The 25,785-nt window shown below is 44.7% G+C and overlaps 1 protein-coding gene across 2 annotated transcripts in view; it reads left to right on the top strand.

Moving 5' to 3' along the window:
* The window catches only part of EGFR (epidermal growth factor receptor), a 282,394-nt gene that overhangs the window by 121,685 nt on the left and 134,924 nt on the right, over positions 1–25,785 (top strand). The window lies entirely within an intron of this gene.

Genomic DNA, 25,785 nt, shown 5'->3' with positions numbered 1-25,785 from the left:
GAGAAAGTTTTTTGATGAATCAGGGCAGATTTTGGTATTTATTGTGTTGATATGATTTTTGTAATATACATACAACTGACCATCTATTTTAACACTATCGCCAGCATTTTCCTGCTCTGCTTTAGCACAATTTATGCTAGAATAATAATGAATATATTACCATATGACTAAAAGGTACTTTACACGCTGCGACATCGCTAACGATTTATCGATTTATTTATTTAGCCGCTCATCTCCGCCCCTCCTCTGTTATTGGACGGCTCGGTACCGATATCGCAGCGTGTAAAGTACCCTTAATTCTGGATTCTGCTGCACTTGAAGAATACATAATTTAGCCACTGATTGGCATTCCTCATGACTTCATATTCATTTCTGGACAACAGTGGATGTGAATGGTCAAACTGTCCCTGAAGTTTCACTGTTTAAAGATTTCTAGTGAAAGGACAATCCCTTAAGGGTACTTTACACGCTGCGACATCGCTAACGATTTATCGTCAGGGTCATGGTGTTTGTGATGCACATCCGGTGTCGTTAGCGACATCGCAGCATGTGACATGTACGAGTGACCTTCAACGATCTCAAAAGTGGTAAAAATCGTTGGTTTTGGAGAGGTCGTTCAAACACCAAATAACGTATGTGCAGTAACAAGGTTGTTCCTCGTTCCTGCGGCAGCACACATCGCTATGTGTGACACCGCATGAACGAGGAACATCTCCTTACCTGCGGCCGCCGGCAATGAGGAAGGAAGGAGGTGAGCGGGATGTTCATCCCTCTCATCTCCACCCCTCCGCTTCTATTGGGCGGCCGCTAAGTGACGTTGCTATGACGCCGAATGAACCGCCCCCTTAGAAAGGAGGCGGTTCGCCGGTCACAGCGACGTCGCTAGGCAGGTAAGTATGGGTGACTGTTCCTAGCGATGTTGTGTGCCATGGGCAGCGATGTCCCGTGACGCACAACCGACGGGGGCGGGTACGTACACTAGCGATCTCGCTAGCGAGATCACAACGTGTAAAGTACCCTTTAGACTTGTTGCTAAAAGTGCAAAATGATACACTGGAAAATGTGTGTATACATAGAGAACTAGCCATCTAAGTCTCACCATGGTTCCTACATGTGCCATAATATAAGGTGAAATCTAGCATGGGACTTTCTTATACTAGATTTATACTACATTATCCGGATTTCCAGATAGAAGAGAATGGTATTGCTAAAATTCATTATTTTTACATTATACATTTTTTATTATTTTACTTAGAAGTGGACTATACATGGAAGGATCCTCCTGTAATTTGGGAATATAAATGGGCATGCCACCTTTTTATCCTAACCTGACACCAGTATGTAGAGTTCTCCAGTAGTGCACAAACTTTCTGAAGTTTTCCTAGTGCAGGAGTGTGTTGTTTGACCCTGTGTACTGAGCCTTGGCTGCCTCCTGTCCCCTTACTGGTGCTGGCTGCTCACTGTCTGGAATGCATCTCTCTGCAGCTGGGGTATGCCGAAGCAGCTGGTGAGCCATGTAGGAATGATGTGTGAAATGTGTGGGCTTCGTGCCCCCACAATGGAAAGCTCACTTTTATTTTCCTGGCCAAGCTACAGAAGAGTCTTGTATTTTGGAATACAAGAGGGACCTGCCCACCTAAATCAGCACAAGTCCCACTTCCTTTCCTGGAGGCCACGGCAGCAAGATCCATTCTATGTTTGTGTTTCGGCTATTCAGGAAGTCTTCCTGTGTAATATTGTCCCCCCTATCTACTATCCTTAGTTTATTTAGACTTTCATCGCTTCCGCTGCTTGCTGAGGACAGACACTAAGAATTCCATATGACCCTGGACAAAGACACTGAACAGTTCTGTAGAGAGAATTTATGATCCAGTCCATCCTACACAGCTTGATGGTGCTTAATGACTTGGCTAAAAGGCAGCCATGTAACTTTCCCAATCCTTATAGATTTGTAAAACAGATTGTGCTGGTTACACATTTATTTTCACTTAATTTCACAGCCTATGAAATGGATGATAAATACAGGTCAGCAGTCAGCACTGGTCCTCTTCTAGTTTAGGGCACATCACATACAGTCATGGCCAAAAGTATTGGTACCTTGAAATTGTTCCAGAAAATGAAATATTTCTCTAAGAAAATTATTGTAACTACACATATTTTGTTATACACATTCCTTTATGTGTATTGAAACAACACCAAAAAACAACAGGGGAAAAAGTCAAATTGTAACCCCAATAATGGGCAGGAAAAAAATGTTGGCACTTGCAACTTAATATTTTGTTGCATAGCCTTTGGTATAAATAACTACAATCAATCACGCCTTATAACCATCACCAAGCTTCTTACTTATCTCTACTGGAATTTTGGACCATTGTTCTTTTGCAAACTGCTCCAAATCTCTCTCATTGAAGGCTGCCTTCTCCCAACAGCAATTTTAAGATCTCTCCACAGGTGTTCAATGGGAGTTAGATCCGGACTCAATGCTGCCACTTCAGAACTCTACAGCGCTTTGTAAACATCCATTTCTGGGGACATCTTGAAGTATGTTTGGAATCATTGTCCTGCTGGAAGACCCATGACCTAGGACGCAAACCCAGCTTTCTGACACCGGACATTACATTGTGACCCAAAATCCTTTGGTAACCTTCAAATTTCATGATACCTTGCACACAGTCAAGGCATCCAGTGCCAGAGGCAGCAAAGCAACCCCAAGACATCATTAAGCCTCTACCATATTTTACTGTAGGTACTGTGTTTCAAGGGTGCTAAGGCTACATGCGCATGCTGCATCTTTTTGTGTTCACAAACTGCAGCCAAAACTGCACCTTGTCAGAGAGAGCCTGGAAATGTCACAAAAAATGCTTGTAATTATAAATGCGTTTTTGCTGCGTTTTCGATGCGTTTTTGCTGCGTTTTTCACAACCTGCGTTTTTTGCTGCGTTTTTGTGACAAATGTTGACAAATACGCAGGAAGAATGAACATGCTGCATTTTGTCACAAACTTTTGACAAATAAAACACTGACAAATAAACTGCAATGTGCGCATAGCAAATCTGACTTCTCATAGACTTTGCTGGGAAGTCGGATGTCAGAAAGTTCTGACAACAAAACTGCAGCCAAAAACGCACCAAAAATGCAACAAAAAAAGCAGCGTGCGTAAGTAGCCTAACACTTTCGGTCTTGACTATCTCAGTTGATGTCGTTGATTGTCATTAGTTCTAAACTCGAACAGCGACCTCACAGCAGGGGCCAGGTTGTTGCTGGATGTCACACACAGCAACATCGCTAGCAACATCGCTGTTACGTCACAAAGGTCATGCCTCAGCAGCGATGTTGCTAGCGAAGTTGCTTAGTGTGACGTGGCCTTTAGTCTTCATGATGCTATCTGCGCTTTAAACAGAGCACTGAGACCATTACAGAGCAGGTGCATTTATACGGAGACTTGATTACACACAGGGGATTATATTTATCATCATCAGTCATTTAGGACAACAATGGATCATTTAGAGATCATCAATGAACTTCTGGAATGAGTTTGCTGCACTGAAAGTAAAGGGGACGTATAATATTGCACGCCCCAATTTTCAGTTTATTCTTTGTTACAAAAGTTTAAAACAAGCAATAAATTCTGTTCACCTTCACAATTGTGTCCCACTTGTTGATTCTTCACCATAACATTAAAATTTTATCTTTATATTTGAAGCCTGAAATGTGGGAAAAGGTTGAAAAATTCAAGGGGCCGAATACTTTCGCAAGGCACTGTATGTATATATATATGTATATATATATATATATATATATATAAAAGGATTAAAAAAGATCATGACTTTTTTTACTATTCCACCTTCAAGGCCGCTATATTGTAGGTGGTAAGTTCTATGATATGACTTAGGAAGATGGTGTGAAGATAAGGGGGAGAACCAGGATGTAGCGTCTTGGTGATATGCTGTATATATACAACTATCCAAAGGCCAACCTGAGGTTGGAAGGATTTCCTCCTGGAATTTTGATAGCATGAAAAAGTCCCTAAAGTTTAATACTTCCCAATCCCATAATTATCTTTACACCTTGTATGCGGTTCCTTTAAAATCCTTCTTTTTTTACATTTCTTCCTGGAAAAGTGTATCTATGGGAAAATCTTAATGAAAATATGGATCAGCAGAATGCCTGTATTGTGGGTAAAATATATGTTCACTATTGAGAGGGAATTTCTACCTGCAATCTGAAGAATGTCAGTAATATAGGGGTATGCGCAGACGTTTTTTTTAGCAAAAACAGGAAAATTGTTATGTAATATTTGTGTTTTTCCATGTTTTTGCTTGTGTTTTTTATGTATTTTTAGTCATATTTTTCCCTATTCTTTTGAAAAGGAAAAAACCCACAAAAAACGCAAAAAAAATATGCTGCAGATTTAAAATAATGCTTTGAAGGTTCAAATCTGCTCTGAAAAAATAAGCAGCGTCTGTACTGGTGTTTCAGAAACCTTTTCCATTTTGCTGGTAAAGTGAAACGCTGCTTTTTTCCTATGGCAGAAATGTGTAGAAACAAATGAGCAAAAAGGCATCAAGTGAACAATCCCTTAAGTGGCATTTTAGATAGATACAATTCATATTGAAATTTGAGTATATATTTAGATTTACAGCAGTATACTCCAGAGCTGCAATCATAAATCTACAGGTTGATGTTGGAGACACTCCCTTGCATTGTTTATATACTTTGAGTGGTGAAACCATTCTTCTGTACATCAGATCATTGTGTCTAGTGTTAAAACTGCACTTCTAGAATCCATATCTTTAGGACAAGCTCTAACAGACACTGACCAAGCATTGGATGCTGGGAGATTTCAGCACTGGCACAGAATTGTGAATAAACATTTGGGCTAGAATCAAATTGTAACTCACAATTTCTGCCAAATTAATTTTAGATTTAGAATTTATACTTTAGATATATAATTTAAAGGGGTTGTACACTATTAGGTCAACCCCTTGTAATTCCACGTTTCAGCCAGGTAAAATAATAAAGCTTATACTCACCTCCTGTGCCAGCAGGACTCACAGGGCCGAGGCTCATGTGAGGTTGTGACATCAGACAAGCCCTGCATCCAATCAGCTCCGACTTCTCTCTCCCCGCCTTCAGGCACAGGAGCAATCAACAGGAAGTGAGCGCAGCTGCAACGCTCACTTCCTGTTGATTAACTCATTTGTCTGAAGGCGAGGAGAGAGAAGTCGGATCTGATTGGATGCAGGGCTTGTCTGATGTCACAACCTCACATGAGTCCCGCCACTGCTTTAACGGTGCTGGTACAGGAGGTGAGTATAGGATTTTTTATTTTACCAGGGGGAAATGTGGACTCACAAGGGTTGCCCTAGTAGTGGAAAACCCCTTTAAGATATGTTGAAAAATTATGGACATGCTTTTGTATGTTCTATTAAAAGTTATACGTTTTACTCTCTCTATGACAAATGATTTGTGTAGATATTCATTTGAATATTCTTGATGTCTGTACAGTATCGAAACTGGCCAATAATGGTGATGCCAAAGCATTGAATAAAATGGAAGAACGCTCATCTATTCAGACGGACTTTCCTCGGTGACAGGCATGACAATTGCTGCAGCTGACATTGTATTGTTATCATTACATTGTAATTATAGTCAAGCGGAAAAGAAAGAGAATAGATGTGAGGAATACACTTATAAGGAGACACCTAATTAAATCAGTCCTATGTAAAGAGCTATTCAATTTTTTTTAAATAATCATTTTTAACCATATTTTATTAATAATAATAATATAACTTCTAATCAAATCTTCCAGAATTTATTAGACATCCCTTTTGAACCATTATTGTGACTTCTCCACAAAATACAAATAAACAGTCAATAGGATCCTTTTTTGACATTTACCACAACAGACGTATACATATAAGTATGAAATCATATGGGTAAAGCTGAAGTATAATCAATATATATATATATATATATATGTTGTTTCTCTGATTTACGCTTTTACCGTGAGGCCTCTACATACTTCATGACTGTGAGTTCAGCCTGCGGGTTTATCTCTGTCACTATTGTATTTAGGTTGATCAGTTGATAAGAAAACCAATACCTCTTACTGAGCAGGGTGTGCTAAGGTTTGCATACTGTCACATAGTCATCTAGTCAGAACTACTCCTTAGCTAAATATTAGTGGTGTCATTTTCTCGCACATAAACTTATCTAAGTGGACCTAATATTCTCTTTCCTGCCCTTGGTGACTTCATACTGTTTTGAATTGATTATATTTCTGTCTGTCCTGTAAAGGGAAAGCTGTTATAAAAAATAGTATTTACCACCAGCCATAGTGCTAACATGCAGATAAATACATTTTAAGCTGTACGCGTCAAGTCAAGTGGGTGGCACCTGGGGCTGTGACCGGTCACTGCTCACTATGTATAATGTAATCACACCCACTGATACTTACTAGACATCTTGTTTAGCACACACACTGCGGGGCAGGATGTCAATCAAGGAATAGTAGGTGGGATTACAGCGCCTTTACAGTGTAGTCACAGCCGCTAGTGCCGCAAAGAAGACTGGAAACAAGCAGCTGCAGGGAGAAGATTACTTTCTTTTCTCCATGCAACTACCATTTTATTGATGACCAGTTCCCTTTAGATCACATTCACACATCCATGTCTATTTTTACATTCATGTAAAGCACTTTTTCTCATTAGTTACCTATGTTGCCTTGGTACTGCATCTATTTTTTTCTCATCTGTGTTAAAAATTGAAGCAGGTAGACTGTCTGAACAATGGATCAGCGAAATTCGGATGGAACTCTGAAGTACTCAGTATATATGTTCTGTGTCATCCATTTTACACAGATCCCCATACAATTTAGTGGTAAAGTTTTGGTTACGAAAGCTTGGCCACTTTGTTCTCAACTGTTTTCATGCTCAAAACAGTTGAGAGCAAGAAATGCTGTGAGCCTCTCAGAACAGAGGCATGGATAAGTTTTACAAAGTCATGTGTGTACAGAACCCAAATCGCCATCATTTTATAATTGATCTCTTCATGTATTTTCTAACAAGTACCTTTTTGTGGCTCATTGATTTTTGTATGCCAAGAATCCATTTTATGTTCTAAGCTACTTGGGGGTGAGTAGTCATGGGGGCATTGTTTTCACTGGACTAATTTCCCCACTATACAGATTATCTCGCCCATGTGAGTGTGAGTCACAACATGATTTACAACAGCGGCGTCACCTTGGCTTTTTGAAAATCACTACCTTCTTGACAATGTGCTGTGACAGGTGTATGCTCCCCAGTTTAGCGCTACACATGCTCAGGGAGGCAGGGATCTCCAGACCTTTATCACCATCTCTTTGCAGATCTTGTGGCTAGCTGAGACCTACACTACTACATCTCCCCTGGGTATATTCAGCACGCCAATGAAACCAGGGAGCATACACCCGGCTTCACTGTGCATTTCAAGGGAGGCAGAGATTTTACAAAAATAACATGACTTGCATGATAAAAAAATTAGTGGAAAGATTAGTCCAAGGGAAACAATGCCTCTACTACTCGATGGTCCTCCCGCATGGATTACTACATCAAATTTGGTGAGAATAGAAAATGAAGATAGGCTACGAGATGTATATTCAATGGTTGTGTTCTGGCAGAATACAGGATCAGGCATGGTAAAATCAAACAAACCTATTTCTCCCTAACATGAAGGAAGGGGACAGGGAGTTGTCCTACTTTCCAATCGAAGGTCCTTAGATTATGTTGATCTTCTGACAATTATCTAATGTTTATGCCCAGTGTGATTTACAACAGCCTCACATTAAATGACATTGCTATCGGGGAAGAGGCCTGCAGCCGCAATTTTTTACCTGGAGCCTTCAGTAACCTTGATTTGGCCCTGGTGGTTGGGGTTAAATCTAACAGTTCATAGTAAACAAGCAGAAGAACTAGTTATTGTGTCATATTGTTCTTGGGGGCAGAAATCTGTCATGAATATTGTGTCTTTCAAGCTGCCCTTCATATTAGATGAGTGACATAGCGATTGCGTGACAAAGAAACAAATATGACCGGACTGCAGGTGCCGCTAGCAATTCTAAAGCTCTGGGTATGATCATTTTTAACAATTTCATCAGTCTACTCAGACATAATCCTATATGTATTTAACGTGTTCATTGTCTCTACTCTTTTTCGTTAACATTAAATCACTCAGTGTGAATAGTTGATTGACATGTATAATACAGAAACATCTGAGAATACCTAATCTAAAAGTTCATGAGCATTTCCGTTTAATCAGTGTACAGTATTGAACTGCAAAATATCTTTCATGTCTTCATTTAACCATTCTATATGGTTACTTATAACAGGATTTTGCTTCCACCCTTCTGAAACTTTTTGAGAACAACAAGAATGATAACATCTAATATAAAATGAAAGGTTGTTAGTGTGAAGGTCTCACTGACCTATCAGGTGCAATACTGTTCCACTGTCCCCTGATATTTTGGGGACCAAAGGTTCAGCAGAAGAAAACCCCACTTGAAGCTTTTGAGAAAGTCACTTTCTACTAGGGTATATCACAGAGTTCACAAATTTGACTTTATTGACTATTGGTTAATGATTATAACACATATTAAAGTCTATGTTTACATGTCATGACTGTGCCGCGTCCTCTGGGGGACCTGGGATCAGTAAATCTCTGCATTTAAGTGATAACAGTCCTTCTGTACAGCTAAATTGACTGTTGTCTTGCTGATGTACTTGCCCGTCTGTGCTGAAGAGGATAAGGACCATTTTCCTGCTGGCTAAGAATGCTCTTAGCTTTAATTTCAGCCGTAACGTTTGATTATATCTCCCTTCCATTATATCTACCTGCCCCTGGCTTCACTCCATGCCAGATATAGTGTTTCTATTCTGACCATGATTGAGGAGCTTGTTTCTGTTAAGCAGAGGTGTTCGCTCCTTTAGTAGTAGCGCAGCGTCCAACTAGTGAAGATATTAAAGCTCTTTCATTCCTCTTGCCTTGCCTGGGTTGCCTGTGTGTTTTCCCACTCTCCAGCCCGTTTACTTTCTTCAGGGGAGGGGGCATTTAAATGAGTCGTATCCAGGATCTTAGCAAGGTATGAAACCCAGGCATCCCCACCTTCAGGGATAATCTTGGGGGCAAGGATTAGCATAGGGACCCCTAGCTTGAAGGACAGCTCAGTGCACACTGTCCCTGCTATCTAACCATCAATGGCGTCACAGTACAATTTAAATTACATGTATACATATGAATTATTTCCTTTGACAGGTACACAGAATCACAATCCAACGTTGCTTATAGATCATGGGCAATATATGGACAATAGAAACCATGTATCTGTCAATATGAGAACAGTGACGTTGATATATTTGTTTTATACCGAAGCTTTGAGGTAACTTTTCATCTGCCCTTCAAGATATAATTAGAGGGTGATATATTCTCATTGTTCTACATTGTGTAGGTTTCAGTTCCTATACAATGCAAATTGTGTAAGTGGTTCGTCATTTCACTTATGTCAGTTATGGATTTTATTGTGTAACAACTCAAAATGCTTTATGTGATCATTATGTAAAATTGTATTTTGAAACATTACCAATAATAATAATAACAAAAATGTAAAACATAGATTATTATTATTAGTAGTATTATTACTATTATTATTATTATTATTATTATTATTATTGTTATCTTCTTTCGTTTATACTTTAGTTATTATTGTTCTGAAGGTTAATGGTTGAAAATACAATTTTACATTGTTATTATCAACTATTTTCTGAAACTTTATACAGGACTTCACCGCCATATAACCGGTGACTCACATTTAAACATTGGTTGCCTGGTATGGTAGTAAAGGCTTCAGATCGTTGCTGAGAATAATATGGAATAACAACTAGACATCTTAAATACATGTGTTAAAGAAGATAAACACATAATCAAAATGATTATTGCACAGTTTGATACTTGCTTTATATCCAATAAAAATGTGCTGTATTTATAGCGCAAGCTGTTATAGACAAAAGGAATGCATTGCTGGGTCTTATATTACATTTCTTGGCAATAGCCCGGCAGTACGGTGCATATGGCTAATCTGCTGGGGTTTACTTGGATATGATTTAAAGAGATACGGTACATACATTTACGTTGGTGTTTTGTGACCTATTTGGAGCACTCCAGGTATACAATGTATTATACTCACTGCAGTCTGATGGGGTGGTGCATGACATGATTATTCTCTCATTGAATCACTGTGTCATGTATATTTATATATATTATACATATATATAATTTATTTATTTATTTATTTGGGAGGCTCATTTAAATGTATATAACAGCGGAGTAGAGCATTGGCGGTGTATCATCCCCTAGTCAGTCACAATGCAGTATGGTAGCAAAATAGGGTTTCTGTGCATGAATGTTAACATTTTAACATTTCAGGTGTTCTCTATGATGAGATTCCCAAATAATATAAAATTAAAAAAAAAACAAAAAAAAAACTGGGGCACTGTCACAGTCCTGACTTACGCAACTTTTGTGTTGCGACTTTCTGTGGCGCCCTCCTGTGGAGCCGGTGTCTGCCTGTGCACCGCATGGAACACCCTGCCAGTGTTTCAGGTACCTTTCTGTGACACAGTGACTGGTTGTTTCCCTACACCGGGTCACTCGCTGGTTAGGGGAGAGGGTTGCTCACTTGCTCCATATTCTGGGTGATTGCCATCAGGGCCGGCTCCAGGTTTTTGTGGGCCCTGAGCGAAAGAGTCTCAGTGGGCCCCATCCACACATAGACATGCACAGATACATACAGGCATATGTACGCATACTTATTTAAAGAGAAGTTCACAAAAACACATAAATAGACATAAATCTAGACACAGTCATATATACTGACATACATAGATACACATCATACATACACACACACATTATTTTTATATATTTATCCTGTATATATATTTCTAATATTGGGAAGCCGGCAACAGCCTCACTCACCTCCCGGCTTGTCTAACAGACATGGCCGCACATAGAGCACACTAACACTGCTGTATATACATCACAAGAGAGGCTGGGGACAAACACATTACTGGGGGAATATATATTACTGAGGAAAGGGGTATACAGCAATGGGGGGCATACAGCTCTAGAGGAGGGCAGTGACTGAGGTGGGGGGGACAAACAGCTGTGAGGTGGGGGGTGACATGCAGCTCTGGGAATATACAGCTCTGAGGGGGTATACAGCACCTGGGTGGAGGGAACATACAGCTCTGGGGGGTATACAGTACCTGGGTGGAGGGGACATACAACTCTGGGGGGCATACAGCACCTGGGTGGAGGGGACATACAACTCTGGGGGTATAGTAGTTTGCAGCCCCCATATTGTGTTATGAAGCCCCCATTGTCCTCCATATAGTATTATGTAGCCCCCATATGCACTATGCAGCCCCCATATAACATTAAGCAGCCCCCATATAGCACAATGCAGACCTAGATAGCATGTAGTATATAGCCCACTTATTGCACAATGCAGACCCAGATAGCAATAGGCACCCTCATGTAGTATACAGCCCACATATAGCACAATGCAGACACATATAGTATTAGGCACCCTCATGTAGTATACAGCCCCTAAATACCACAGTGCAGAGCCAGATAGCATTAAGCACCCTCATGTAGTGCAGAGCCCCTATATAGTACATTGCAGAGTCAGATAGCATTAGGCACCCTCATGTAGTATACAGCCCCTATATACCACAGTGCAGAGCCAGATAGCATTAGGCACCCTCATATAGTACACAGCACCTATATAGCACAGTGCAGAGCCATATAGCATTAGGTATCCTCATGTAGTACACAGACCTATATAGTACAGTGCAGACCCAGACAGCACAGTGCAGAGCCAGGTAGCATTAGGCACCCTCATGTAGCATACAGCTTGTATATAGCACAGCCTGTATATAGCACAGTGCAGAGCCAGATAGCAGTAGGCACCCTCATGTAGAATACAGTGATTAATACTCAGTGGCGTAACTAGAGTTTGATGGGCCCTGGTGCAAAATTTGGACCGGGGCCCCCCTCCACGTACACCGACACTTAGGGTACGGAATAATAACACTGACACTTGGGGTACAGGATAATGACGCTGACACTTGGCTCTTACCCTCAGCACCCAGGTTTCCCATGATCTGAAATCCCTCTATCAGTACCCTGCTTTCCCATGTTCTGATATCTGATATCCATCTTGTCCTCAGCACCCAGCTTCCCCATGCTCTGCTATACATCTTTCCCTCAGCACCCAGCTTTCCCATATCAGAGCATGGGAAAGCTGGGTGCTGAGAGAAGATGTATAGCAGAGCATGGGAAAGCTGGGTGCTGAGAGAAGATGTACAGCAGAGCATGGGAAAGCTGGGTGCTGAGAGATGTTCACGGATGGAACCTTTTTAATATTTGCTAATAAAGCTTAGACGTTTTATCCAGAGGAGGTAAAAAAAAAAAAAACAAAGCATGGGAAAGCTGGGTGCTGAGAGAAGATGTACAGCAGAGCATGGGAAAGCTGGGTGCTGAGAGATGTACAGCAGAGCATGGGAAAGCTGGGTGCTGGGGGGAAAGAGCCTTTTTCCCTCAGGACAAAACATTTCCATCCCATACTTGTATCTTTGTCCCCCCTTGTATATAGATCTCCAAATACTATAATGGCCCCCACAAAGCCTTCCGTATAATATAAAGGGTCCCACATAACCCTTGATATATTAGAATGCACCCCCATAGTTCTCCATGTATTACAATGCATTTCCCCAAAGTTCTCCATGTATTATAATTCACCCCATAGTTCTCCATATATTATACTGCACCACATAGTCCTCCATATATTATAATGCACCACATAGGCCTCCAGTTTTATAACGCACACCCATAGTCCATGTATAAGGTAGCCTCTATATTCCTCCATATATTATAATGTAGCCCCCATAGTCCTATATGTATTATAATGTAGCGCCATAAATCATCATATTGTATTATGCAGCCCCCTACTCCTCCATGCATAATGCACCCCTATATTCCATGTATAAGGTGTCCTTCATTTTGTATTATGCAGCCCCATACTCCTCCATGTATAATGCACCCCTATATTCCATGTATAACGTGTCCTTCATGTTTATTATGTAGTCCCATAGACCTCCATGTATCATGCAGCCAGCACCCCCAGGCCTCCATGTGTCATGCAGCCAGCAAAATAAAAAAACAAGTACCTCTCTTCTCCTTCCGACCCCTGCGACCGCGGTAGTTACTCCCCTGCCCCCATATCTCACACACCCTGCTCCCCATATCACACACACACTACACCCCCATATCTCACACACCCTGCTCCCCATACAGCCTGCACCCCCCAGATCACACACACTACACCCCCATATGTCACACACCCTGCTCCCCATACAGCCTGCACCCCCCATATCACACACACTACACCCCCATATGTCACACACCCTTCTCCCCATACAGCCTGCACCCCCATATCACACACACTACACCCCCATATCTCACACACCCTGCTCCCCATACAGCCTGCACCACCCAGATCACACACACTACACCCCGATATGTCACACACCCTGCTCCCCATACAGCCTGCACCCCCATATCACACACTACACCCCCATATCTCACACACCCTGCTCCCCATACAGCCTGCACCCCCCAGATCACACACACTACACCCCCATATCTCACACACCCTGCTCCCCATACAGCCTGCACCCCCATATCATACACACTACACCACCACATCTCACACAGCCTGCACCCCCCAGATCACACACACTACACCCCCATATCTCACACACCCTGCTCCCCATATCTCACACAGCCTGTACCCCAACTTACCCCTCTCAAACATTCTGCACCCCTTCACATCCTTCTGTCACAGTCTGCAGCCCTCATATGCCACTCACCCTGCAGCCCCCTTTCCCCTCATGTCCCCTCTTTTCTTATTACCAGTCATGTGTCCAAATCTCCTTCAGGATTCAGTATCTTTGCTTTCTGCCCGGCATCCTGTGTCTCCTCCCACACAGTCACATGGGCGTGACATCATCGCAGGTCCTGCAGGATGGATTATTCCGTCTTCTGTGCAGGTCAGGAGCACTCCTGCAGCTCAGAAACGGCTGGTGGGCCTCTCCAGGTCAGGGGCCCCTCTACTGACACTGGGCTCCCCTGACTCACAGGCCGGCCCCCTGACGGTCTCATTGTCGGCCACTACACAGCGGCACTACACATAGGGGCCCGGCAGCCGGCTCTGCAGAACGGCTGCCGGGCCCCTATGTGTACTAGTGCCGCTGTGTAGTGGCCGGCCTGTGAGTCAGGGGAGCCCAGTGTCAGTAGAGGGGTGGCTCACTCGTTCCCCCACTGATCCGGTCTCCTCGGCGCGTCGTCCATTGCTGTCGCTCGCTCTGACCTCTCAGCAGGCGCGCAGTGATGACATCACCGCGCTCTGCTGCAGAGCTGTCAGAACGCCGACAGTCACAGCGGGGAGAATGATAAGAGAGGGAGCGCGCCGCTCACTCTCTCATCATTGCTCTCAATTTTATCGGCACCTGCGATGCCGATGCAATTGAAAGCGCGATCCTCGGCGGGGGGCGGTGACAGCACGGCCACCGGGCCCCCCTGAGTAGCGGTGCGACACTCCTGCCACCGCGAGTGGGCCCCCCCGGCAGCTCAGGGCCCCGGTATTTGACCGGGTTTGCCGGGTGCTGGCGCCGGCCCTGATTGCCATGCTTTATTAGGGAGCAGTCTCGGCTGGAGTGATGCCAGTCGTATTTCCTGGTTAGTGTCAGTAAGTGCCTGGCTCCTGGTTTGTTTGCTGTTTGGTGTAGTGATCTTGATACTTGACTCTGGACTGTCCCCAGACTTCCCTCTGCCTGCTCCCCTGCCCCTGCCTGACCATCTGGCTTCTGATCTCTTATTCCCCCCTGACTACGGCTTTGCCTGGCCCTTGTGTCCTTTACATGCTCTCTTAGTTACCTGACCCCACGGCCTGTATCTTGACCTTGTTATTGTCTGCTCCCTGTGTTTTGTTGCGTCCTCTCGGCACTGACCTCTGCTTGTCTGACTTTCCCACTGCTCTCGCAACATGTTCATTCTCACAGCACCACCTAGTTGCTACTCCATATTACACACTTAGTGACTAGCTTCTTACTCCATTCTGTGAGCGACGTAACATGCCCATAGAGAGCTAGTTAGTATCAGTCATCTTACCTACGGCCAGTGTTCCCTTCCGCAGGACATTGACTTTCCATAGACTTTGCATTGTTGAGGCCTCCATAGCCATGCGATGGAAATCAGACAATGAACAATCGCTCTTCGTTCATACAATTATTCATTTGCACCATAGACATTTCTGATGAAATTATACAATGTATCTTACAGAGGAATCCATACAATTTTCATGTAGTTGGAAAAAAAGTTTGATAATTGGGATTGACAGCAACAATAAGCAGATATTTCGGAGAATCAGAACATTATATCACTAACAATAGTAGTACGAAAATATATATGCCTGATCAATTGTTCTGACTAATACGAACGTTTGTGATCAAAAATTGATTGGTGCTCAATTAATCGTCATCTAAAAACTGAACAACAAACGATCAATTTTGTTGAAATTGTCCATTTTGTACAATTTTATGTAATGTGCACATGGACCTTTAGGTCTTAAGAAGACTAGTGTAGATAACATGATATGGCCCATACTCTATTACAGCCTTTATTGTTTCCAATGCATGTTGCATTATGGCAGTATTATTCTGAAAGTGCTTGTCCATGCTTTGTGACTGCAGATGTGAATTTGTACAGCGCACACACTGTTCACTGTCAGGATTCTTCAGTGAAGGTGGGCATGTGACCACAAATGAAATTTGCATACATGTGGTGACATGCCAACTAGATGCCCATGGCCTTGCTCAATACAAGTAAATTGAGTGAGGCTGGAAATGTCTAGTAGGAATGTGGTTGGTAGTACTGTATGTAAATCGCATACTTGAGGTCACATGACTGCTCGTTCCTGGTGCATGAGGTTAAATTAGCATGCACTCATTCCAAAGAATGGAGGTACAGGTAGATGAGATGTTCAATCCCTTGTAGTCTGAGTAAGAAGATCATCGCAGTCATCATTCCTGGTGCAGGCACTGAAAAATCCTGACTGTGGGCACTGTGAGGATTCACAAGTCTGCTGTCAGAGTGACTGCAGGCTTGAACCCCAAACCTGTACATCCCCAATCCTGGACATGCATGTTTGCACCAATATGATATCACATGAAGTGCCTACAGGTGCATAATTAGCAAATCCATGTGATCTCATTCAAAACCTGTGCATATGGCACAGACACTTGCTCGCACCCTTAGCAAAGAAAGGAGAAGGCACAAGCTTCTGGGAATGTCTTACCTTGTCTTGATAGTATTCAAATTGTCTCTCCAGTAAAGGAGACAAACTCTAGCACAGCGCCACCTATTGGAAGTAGCGATCCTAAAAGTCACAAGTGGATTTTCGACAATCCTTTGCAATATGACTCAGGATATATAAGCCAGATCAGAATCCCAATTTGCAGACACGGTGTTTCGGGGTGCTTGCCCCTCGTCAGTGCAAAGTATGGGGGTGTCTGATCTGGCTCATGAGAAAGCTATGTGGGGACCACGGGGGAACACTATTCTCCTTAAGGAGACTTTGCAAGCCAGTCTGGCTGCCAGGTAAGGGGACTTATAGCTGCAATGCCCCTAAAATTCCACGGGGGAACACTATTCTCCTTAAGGAGACTTTGCAAGCCAGTCTGGCTGCCAGGTAAGGGGACTTATAGCTGCAATGCCCCTCTGGGAAATATTCAAATTGTCTCTCCAGTAAAGGAGACAAACTCTAGCACAGCGCCACCTATTGGAAGTAGCGATCCTAAAAGTCACAAGTGGATTTTCGACAATCCTTTGCAATATGACTCAGGATATATAAGCCAGATCAGAATCCCAATTTGCAGACACGGTGTTTCGGGGTGCTTGCCCCTCGTCAGTGCAAAGTATGGGGGTGTCTGATCTGGCTCATGAGAAAGCTATGTGGGGACCACGGGGGAACACTATTCTCCTTAAGGAGACTTTGCAAGCCAGTCTGGCTGCCAGGTAAGGGGACTTATAGCTGCAATGCCCCTAAAATTCCACGGGGGAACACTATTCTCCTTAAGGAGACTTTGCAAGCCAGTCTGGCTGCCAGGTAAGGGGACTTATAGCTGCAATGCCCCTCTGGGAAATATTCAAATTGTCTCTCCAGTAAAGGAGACAAACTCTAGCACAGCGCCACCTATTGGAAGTAGCGATCCTAAAAGTCACAAGTGGATTTTCGACAATCCTTTGCAATATGACTCAGGATATATAAGCCAGATCAGAATCCCAATTTGCAGACACGGTGTTTCGGGGTGCTTGCCCCTCGTCAGTGCAAAGTATGGGGGTGTCTGATCTGGCTCATGAGAAAGCTATGTGGGGACCACGGGGGAACACTATTCTCCTTAAGGAGACTTTGCAAGCCAGTCTGGCTGCCAGGTAAGGGGACTTATAGCTGCAATGCCCCTAAAATTCCACGGGGGAACACTATTCTCCTTAAGGAGACTTTGCAAGCCAGTCTGGCTGCCAGGTAAGGGGACTTATAGCTGCAATGCCCCTCTGGGAAATATTCAAATTGTCTCTCCAGTAAAGGAGACAAACTCTAGCACAGCGCCACCTATTGGAAGTAGCGATCCTAAAAGTCACAAGTGGATTTTCGACAATCCTTTGCAATATGACTCAGGATATATAAGCCAGATCAGAATCCCAATTTGCAGACACGGTGTTTCGGGGTGCTTGCCCCTCGTCAGTGCAAAGTATGGGGGTGTCTGATCTGGCTCATGAGAAAGCTATGTGGGGACCACGGGGGAACACTATTCTCCTTAAGGAGACTTTGCAAGCCAGTCTGGCTGCCAGGTAAGGGGACTTATAGCTGCAATGCCCCTAAAATTCCACGGGGGAACACTATTCTCCTTAAGGAGACTTTGCAAGCCAGTCTGGCTGCCAGGTAAGGGGACTTATAGCTGCAATGCCCCTCTGGGAAATATTCAAATTGTCTCTCCAGTAAAGGAGACAAACTCTAGCACAGCGCCACCTATTGGAAGTAGCGATCCTAAAAGTCACAAGTGGATTTTCGACAATCCTTTGCAATATGACTCAGGATATATAAGCCAGATCAGAATCCCAATTTGCAGACACGGTGTTTCGGGGTGCTTGCCCCCTCGTCAGTGCAAAGTATGGGGGTGTCTGATCTGGCTCATGAGAAAGCTATGTGGGGACCACGGGGGAACACTATTCTCCTTAAGGAGACTTTGCAAGCCAGTCTGGCTGCCAGGTAAGGGGACTTATAGCTGCAATGCCCCTAAAATTCCACGGGGGAACACTATTCTCCTTAAGGAGACTTTGCAAGCCAGTCTGGCTGCCAGGTAAGGGGACTTATAGCTGCAATGCCCCTCTGGGAAATATTCAAATTGTCTCTCCAGTAAAGGAGACAAACTCTAGCACAGCGCCACCTATTGGAAGTAGCGATCCTAAAAGTCACAAGTGGATTTTCGACAATCCTTTGCAATATGACTCAGGATATATAAGCCAGATCAGAATCCCAATTTGCAGACACGGTGTTTCGGGGTGCTTGCCCCTCGTCAGTGCAAAGTATGGGGGTGTCTGATCTGGCTCATGAGAAAGCTATGTGGGGACCACGGGGGAACACTATTCTCCTTAAGGAGACTTTGCAAGCCAGTCTGGCTGCCAGGTAAGGGGACTTATAGCTGCAATGCCCCTAAAATTCCACGGGGGAACACTATTCTCCTTAAGGAGACTTTGCAAGCCAGTCTGGCTGCCAGGTAAGGGGACTTATAGCTGCAATGCCCCTCTGGGAAATATTCAAATTGTCTCTCCAGTAAAGGAGACAAACTCTAGCACAGCGCCACCTATTGGAAGTAGCGATCCTAAAAGTCACAAGTGGATTTTCGACAATCCTTTGCAATATGACTCAGGATATATAAGCCAGATCAGAATCCCAATTTGCAGACACGGTGTTTCGGGGTGCTTGCCCCTCGTCAGTGCAAAGTATGGGGGTGTCTGATCTGGCTCATGAGAAAGCTATGTGGGGACCACGGGGGAACACTATTCTCCTTAAGGAGACTTTGCAAGCCAGTCTGGCTGCCAGGTAAGGGGACTTATAGCTGCAATGCCCCTAAAATTCCACGGGGGAACACTATTCTCCTTAAGGAGACTTTGCAAGCCAGTCTGGCTGCCAGGTAAGGGGACTTATAGCTGCAATGCCCCTCTGGGAAATATTCAAATTGTCTCTCCAGTAAAGGAGACAAACTCTAGCACAGCGCCACCTATTGGAAGTAGCGATCCTAAAAGTCACAAGTGGATTTTCGACAATCCTTTGCAATATGACTCAGGATATATAAGCCAGATCAGAATCCCAATTTGCAGACACGGTGTTTCGGGGTGCTTGCCCCTCGTCAGTGCAAAGTATGGGGGTGTCTGATCTGGCTCATGAGAAAGCTATGTGGGGACCACGGGGGAACACTATTCTCCTTAAGGAGACTTTGCAAGCCAGTCTGGCTGCCAGGTAAGGGGACTTATAGCTGCAATGCCCCTAAAATTCCACGGGGGAACACTATTCTCCTTAAGGAGACTTTGCAAGCCAGTCTGGCTGCCAGGTAAGGGGACTTATAGCTGCAATGCCCCTCTGGGAAATATTCAAATTGTCTCTCCAGTAAAGGAGACAAACTCTAGCACAGCGCCACCTATTGGAAGTAGCGATCCTAAAAGTCACAAGTGGATTTTCGACAATCCTTTGCAATATGACTCAGGATATATAAGCCAGATCAGAATCCCAATTTGCAGACACGGTGTTTCGGGGTGCTTGCCCCTCGTCAGTGCAAAGTATGGGGGTGTCTGATCTGGCTCATGAGAAAGCTATGTGGGGACCACGGGGGAACACTATTCTCCTTAAGGAGACTTTGCAAGCCAGTCTGGCTGCCAGGTAAGGGGACTTATAGCTGCAATGCCCCTAAAATTCCACGGGGGAACACTATTCTCCTTAAGGAGACTTTGCAAGCCAGTCTGGCTGCCAGGTAAGGGGACTTATAGCTGCAATGCCCCTCTGGGAAATATTCAAATTGTCTCTCCAGTAAAGGAGACAAACTCTAGCACAGCGCCACCTATTGGAAGTAGCGATCCTAAAAGTCACAAGTGGATTTTCGACAATCCTTTGCAATATGACTCAGGATATATAAGCCAGATCAGAATCCCAATTTGCAGACACGGTGTTTCGGGGTGCTTGCCCCTCGTCAGTGCAAAGTATGGGGGTGTCTGATCTGGCTCATGAGAAAGCTATGTGGGGACCACGGGGGAACACTATTCTCCTTAAGGAGACTTTGCAAGCCAGTCTGGCTGCCAGGTAAGGGGACTTATAGCTGCAATGCCCCTAAAATTCCACGGGGGAACACTATTCTCCTTAAGGAGACTTTGCAAGCCAGTCTGGCTGCCAGGTAAGGGGACTTATAGCTGCAATGCCCCTCTGGGAAATATTCAAATTGTCTCTCCAGTAAAGGAGACAAACTCTAGCACAGCGCCACCTATTGGAAGTAGCGATCCTAAAAGTCACAAGTGGATTTTCGACAATCCTTTGCAATATGACTCAGGATATATAAGCCAGATCAGAATCCCAATTTGCAGACACGGTGTTTCGGGGTGCTTGCCCCTCGTCAGTGCAAAGTATGGGGGTGTCTGATCTGGCTCATGAGAAAGCTATGTGGGGACCACGGGGGAACACTATTCTCCTTAAGGAGACTTTGCAAGCCAGTCTGGCTGCCAGGTAAGGGGACTTATAGCTGCAATGCCCCTAAAATTCCACGGGGGAACACTATTCTCCTTAAGGAGACTTTGCAAGCCAGTCTGGCTGCCAGGTAAGGGGACTTATAGCTGCAATGCCCCTCTGGGAAATATTCAAATTGTCTCTCCAGTAAAGGAGACAAACTCTAGCACAGCGCCACCTATTGGAAGTAGCGATCCTAAAAGTCACAAGTGGATTTTCGACAATCCTTTGCAATATGACTCAGGATATATAAGCCAGATCAGAATCCCAATTTGCAGACACGGTGTTTCGGGGTGCTTGCCCCTCGTCAGTGCAAAGTATGGGGGTGTCTGATCTGGCTCATGAGAAAGCTATGTGGGGACCACGGGGGAACACTATTCTCCTTAAGGAGACTTTGCAAGCCAGTCTGGCTGCCAGGTAAGGGGACTTATAGCTGCAATGCCCCTAAAATTCCACGGGGGAACACTATTCTCCTTAAGGAGACTTTGCAAGCCAGTCTGGCTGCCAGGTAAGGGGACTTATAGCTGCAATGCCCCTCTGGGAAATATTCAAATTGTCTCTCCAGTAAAGGAGACAAACTCTAGCACAGCGCCACCTATTGGAAGTAGCGATCCTAAAAGTCACAAGTGGATTTTCGACAATCCTTTGCAATATGACTCAGGATATATAAGCCAGATCAGAATCCCAATTTGCAGACACGGTGTTTCGGGGTGCTTGCCCCTCGTCAGTGCAAAGTATGGGGGTGTCTGATCTGGCTCATGAGAAAGCTATGTGGGGACCACGGGGGAACACTATTCTCCTTAAGGAGACTTTGCAAGCCAGTCTGGCTGCCAGGTAAGGGGACTTATAGCTGCAATGCCCCTAAAATTCCACGGGGGAACACTATTCTCCTTAAGGAGACTTTGCAAGCCAGTCTGGCTGCCAGGTAAGGGGACTTATAGCTGCAATGCCCCTCTGGGAAATATTCAAATTGTCTCTCCAGTAAAGGAGACAAACTCTAGCACAGCGCCACCTATTGGAAGTAGCGATCCTAAAAGTCACAAGTGGATTTTCGACAATCCTTTGCAATATGACTCAGGATATATAAGCCAGATCAGAATCCCAATTTGCAGACACGGTGTTTCGGGGTGCTTGCCCCTCGTCAGTGCAAAGTATGGGGGTGTCTGATCTGGCTCATGAGAAAGCTATGTGGGGACCACGGGGGAACACTATTCTCCTTAAGGAGACTTTGCAAGCCAGTCTGGCTGCCAGGTAAGGGGACTTATAGCTGCAATGCCCCTAAAATTCCACGGGGGAACACTATTCTCCTTAAGGAGACTTTGCAAGCCAGTCTGGCTACCAGGTAAGGGGACTTATAGCTGCAATGCCCCTCTGGGAAATATTCAAATTGTCTCTCCAGTAAAGGAGACAAACTCTAGCACAGCGCCACCTATTGGAAGTAGCGATCCTAAAAGTCACAAGTGGATTTTCGACAATCCTTTGCAATATGACTCAGGATATATAAGCCAGATCAGAATCCCAATTTGCAGACACGGTGTTTCGGGGTGCTTGCCCCTCGTCAGTGCAAAGTATGGGGGTGTCTGATCTGGCTCATGAGAAAGCTATGTGGGGACCACGGGGGAACACTATTCTCCTTAAGGAGACTTTGCAAGCCAGTCTGGCTGCCAGGTAAGGGGACTTATAGCTGCAATGCCCCTAAAATTCCACGGGGGAACACTATTCTCCTTAAGGAGACTTTGCAAGCCAGTCTGGCTGCCAGGTAAGGGGACTTATAGCTGCAATGCCCCTCTGGGAAATATTCAAATTGTCTCTCCAGTAAAGGAGACAAACTCTAGCACAGCGCCACCTATTGGAAGTAGCGATCCTAAAAGTCACAAGTGGATTTTCGACAATCCTTTGCAATATGACTCAGGATATATAAGCCAGATCAGAATCCCAATTTGCAGACACGGTGTTTCGGGGTGCTTGCCCCTCGTCAGTGCAAAGTATGGGGGTGTCTGATCTGGCTCATGAGAAAGCTATGTGGGGACCACGGGGGAACACTATTCTCCTTAAGGAGACTTTGCAAGCCAGTCTGGCTGCCAGGTAAGGGGACTTATAGCTGCAATGCCCCTAAAATTCCACGGGGGAACACTATTCTCCTTAAGGAGACTTTGCAAGCCAGTCTGGCTGCCAGGTAAGGGGACTTATAGCTGCAATGCCCCTCTGGGAAATATTCAAATTGTCTCTCCAGTAAAGGAGACAAACTCTAGCACAGCGCCACCTATTGGAAGTAGCGATCCTAAAAGTCACAAGTGGATTTTCGACAATCCTTTGCAATATGACTCAGGATATATAAGCCAGATCAGAATCCCAATTTGCAGACACGGTGTTTCGGGGTGCTTGCCCCTCGTCAGTGCAAAGTATGGGGGTGTCTGATCTGGCTCATGAGAAAGCTATGTGGGGACCACGGGGGAACACTATTCTCCTTAAGGAGACTTTGCAAGCCAGTCTGGCTGCCAGGTAAGGGGACTTATAGCTGCAATGCCCCTAAAATTCCACGGGGGAACACTATTCTCCTTAAGGAGACTTTGCAAGCCAGTCTGGCTGCCAGGTAAGGGGACTTATAGCTGCAATGCCCCTCTGGGAAATATTCAAATTGTCTCTCCAGTAAAGGAGACAAACTCTAGCACAGCGCCACCTATTGGAAGTAGCGATCCTAAAAGTCACAAGTGGATTTTCGACAATCCTTTGCAATATGACTCAGGATATATAAGCCAGATCAGAATCCCAATTTGCAGACACGGTGTTTCGGGGTGCTTGCCCCTCGTCAGTGCAAAGTATGGGGGTGTCTGATCTGGCTCATGAGAAAGCTATGTGGGGACCACGGGGGAACACTATTCTCCTTAAGGAGACTTTGCAAGCCAGTCTGGCTGCCAGGTAAGGGGACTTATAGCTGCAATGCCCCTAAAATTCCACGGGGGAACACTATTCTCCTTAAGGAGACTTTGCAAGCCAGTCTGGCTGCCAGGTAAGGGGACTTATAGCTGCAATGCCCCTCTGGGAAATATTCAAATTGTCTCTCCAGTAAAGGAGACAAACTCTAGCACAGCGCCACCTATTGGAAGTAGCGATCCTAAAAGTCACAAGTGGATTTTCGACAATCCTTTGCAATATGACTCAGGATATATAAGCCAGATCAGAATCCCAATTTGCAGACACGGTGTTTCGGGGTGCTTGCCCCTCGTCAGTGCAAAGTATGGGGGTGTCTGATCTGGCTCATGAGAAAGCTATGTGGGGACCACGGGGGAACACTATTCTCCTTAAGGAGACTTTGCAAGCCAGTCTGGCTGCCAGGTAAGGGGACTTATAGCTGCAATGCCCCTAAAATTCCACGGGGGAACACTATTCTCCTTAAGGAGACTTTGCAAGCCAGTCTGGCTGCCAGGTAAGGGGACTTATAGCTGCAATGCCCCTCTGGGAAATATTCAAATTGTCTCTCCAGTAAAGGAGACAAACTCTAGCACAGCGCCACCTATTGGAAGTAGCGATCCTAAAAGTCACAAGTGGATTTTCGACAATCCTTTGCAATATGACTCAGGATATATAAGCCAGATCAGAATCCCAATTTGCAGACACGGTGTTTCGGGGTGCTTGCCCCTCGTCAGTGCAAAGTATGGGGGTGTCTGATCTGGCTCATGAGAAAGCTATGTGGGGACCACGGGGGAACACTATTCTCCTTAAGGAGACTTTGCAAGCCAGTCTGGCTGCCAGGTAAGGGGACTTATAGCTGCAATGCCCCTAAAATTCCACGGGGGAACACTATTCTCCTTAAGGAGACTTTGCAAGCCAGTCTGGCTGCCAGGTAAGGGGACTTATAGCTGCAATGCCCCTCTGGGAAATATTCAAATTGTCTCTCCAGTAAAGGAGACAAACTCTAGCACAGCGCCACCTATTGGAAGTAGCGATCCTAAAAGTCACAAGTGGATTTTCGACAATCCTTTGCAATATGACTCAGGATATATAAGCCAGATCAGAATCCCAATTTGCAGACACGGTGTTTCGGGGTGCTTGCCCCTCGTCAGTGCAAAGTATGGGGGTGTCTGATCTGGCTCATGAGAAAGCTATGTGGGGACCACGGGGGAACACTATTCTCCTTAAGGAGACTTTGCAAGCCAGTCTGGCTGCCAGGTAAGGGGACTTATAGCTGCAATGCCCCTAAAATTCCACGGGGGAACACTATTCTCCTTAAGGAGACTTTGCAAGCCAGTCTGGCTGCCAGGTAAGGGGACTTATAGCTGCAATGCCCCTCTGGGAAATATTCAAATTGTCTCTCCAGTAAAGGAGACAAACTCTAGCACAGCGCCACCTATTGGAAGTAGCGATCCTAAAAGTCACAAGTGGATTTTCGACAATCCTTTGCAATATGACTCAGGATATATAAGCCAGATCAGAATCCCAATTTGCAGACACGGTGTTTCGGGGTGCTTGCCCCTCGTCAGTGCAAAGTATGGGGGTGTCTGATCTGGCTCATGAGAAAGCTATGTGGGGACCACGGGGGAACACTATTCTCCTTAAGGAGACTTTGCAAGCCAGTCTGGCTGCCAGGTAAGGGGACTTATAGCTGCAATGCCCCTAAAATTCCACGGGGGAACACTATTCTCCTTAAGGAGACTTTGCAAGCCAGTCTGGCTGCCAGGTAAGGGGACTTATAGCTGCAATGCCCCTCTGGGAAATATTCAAATTGTCTCTCCAGTAAAGGAGACAAACTCTAGCACAGCGCCACCTATTGGAAGTAGCGATCCTAAAAGTCACAAGTGGATTTTCGACAATCCTTTGCAATATGACTCAGGATATATAAGCCAGATCAGAATCCCAAT

This window comes from Anomaloglossus baeobatrachus, chromosome 6 (assembly GCF_048569485.1).
Source record: "Anomaloglossus baeobatrachus isolate aAnoBae1 chromosome 6, aAnoBae1.hap1, whole genome shotgun sequence".
NCBI classification, from domain to species: Eukaryota; Metazoa; Chordata; class Amphibia; order Anura; family Aromobatidae; genus Anomaloglossus; species Anomaloglossus baeobatrachus.
This window is presented reverse-complemented; position numbering and strand designations above follow the sequence as displayed.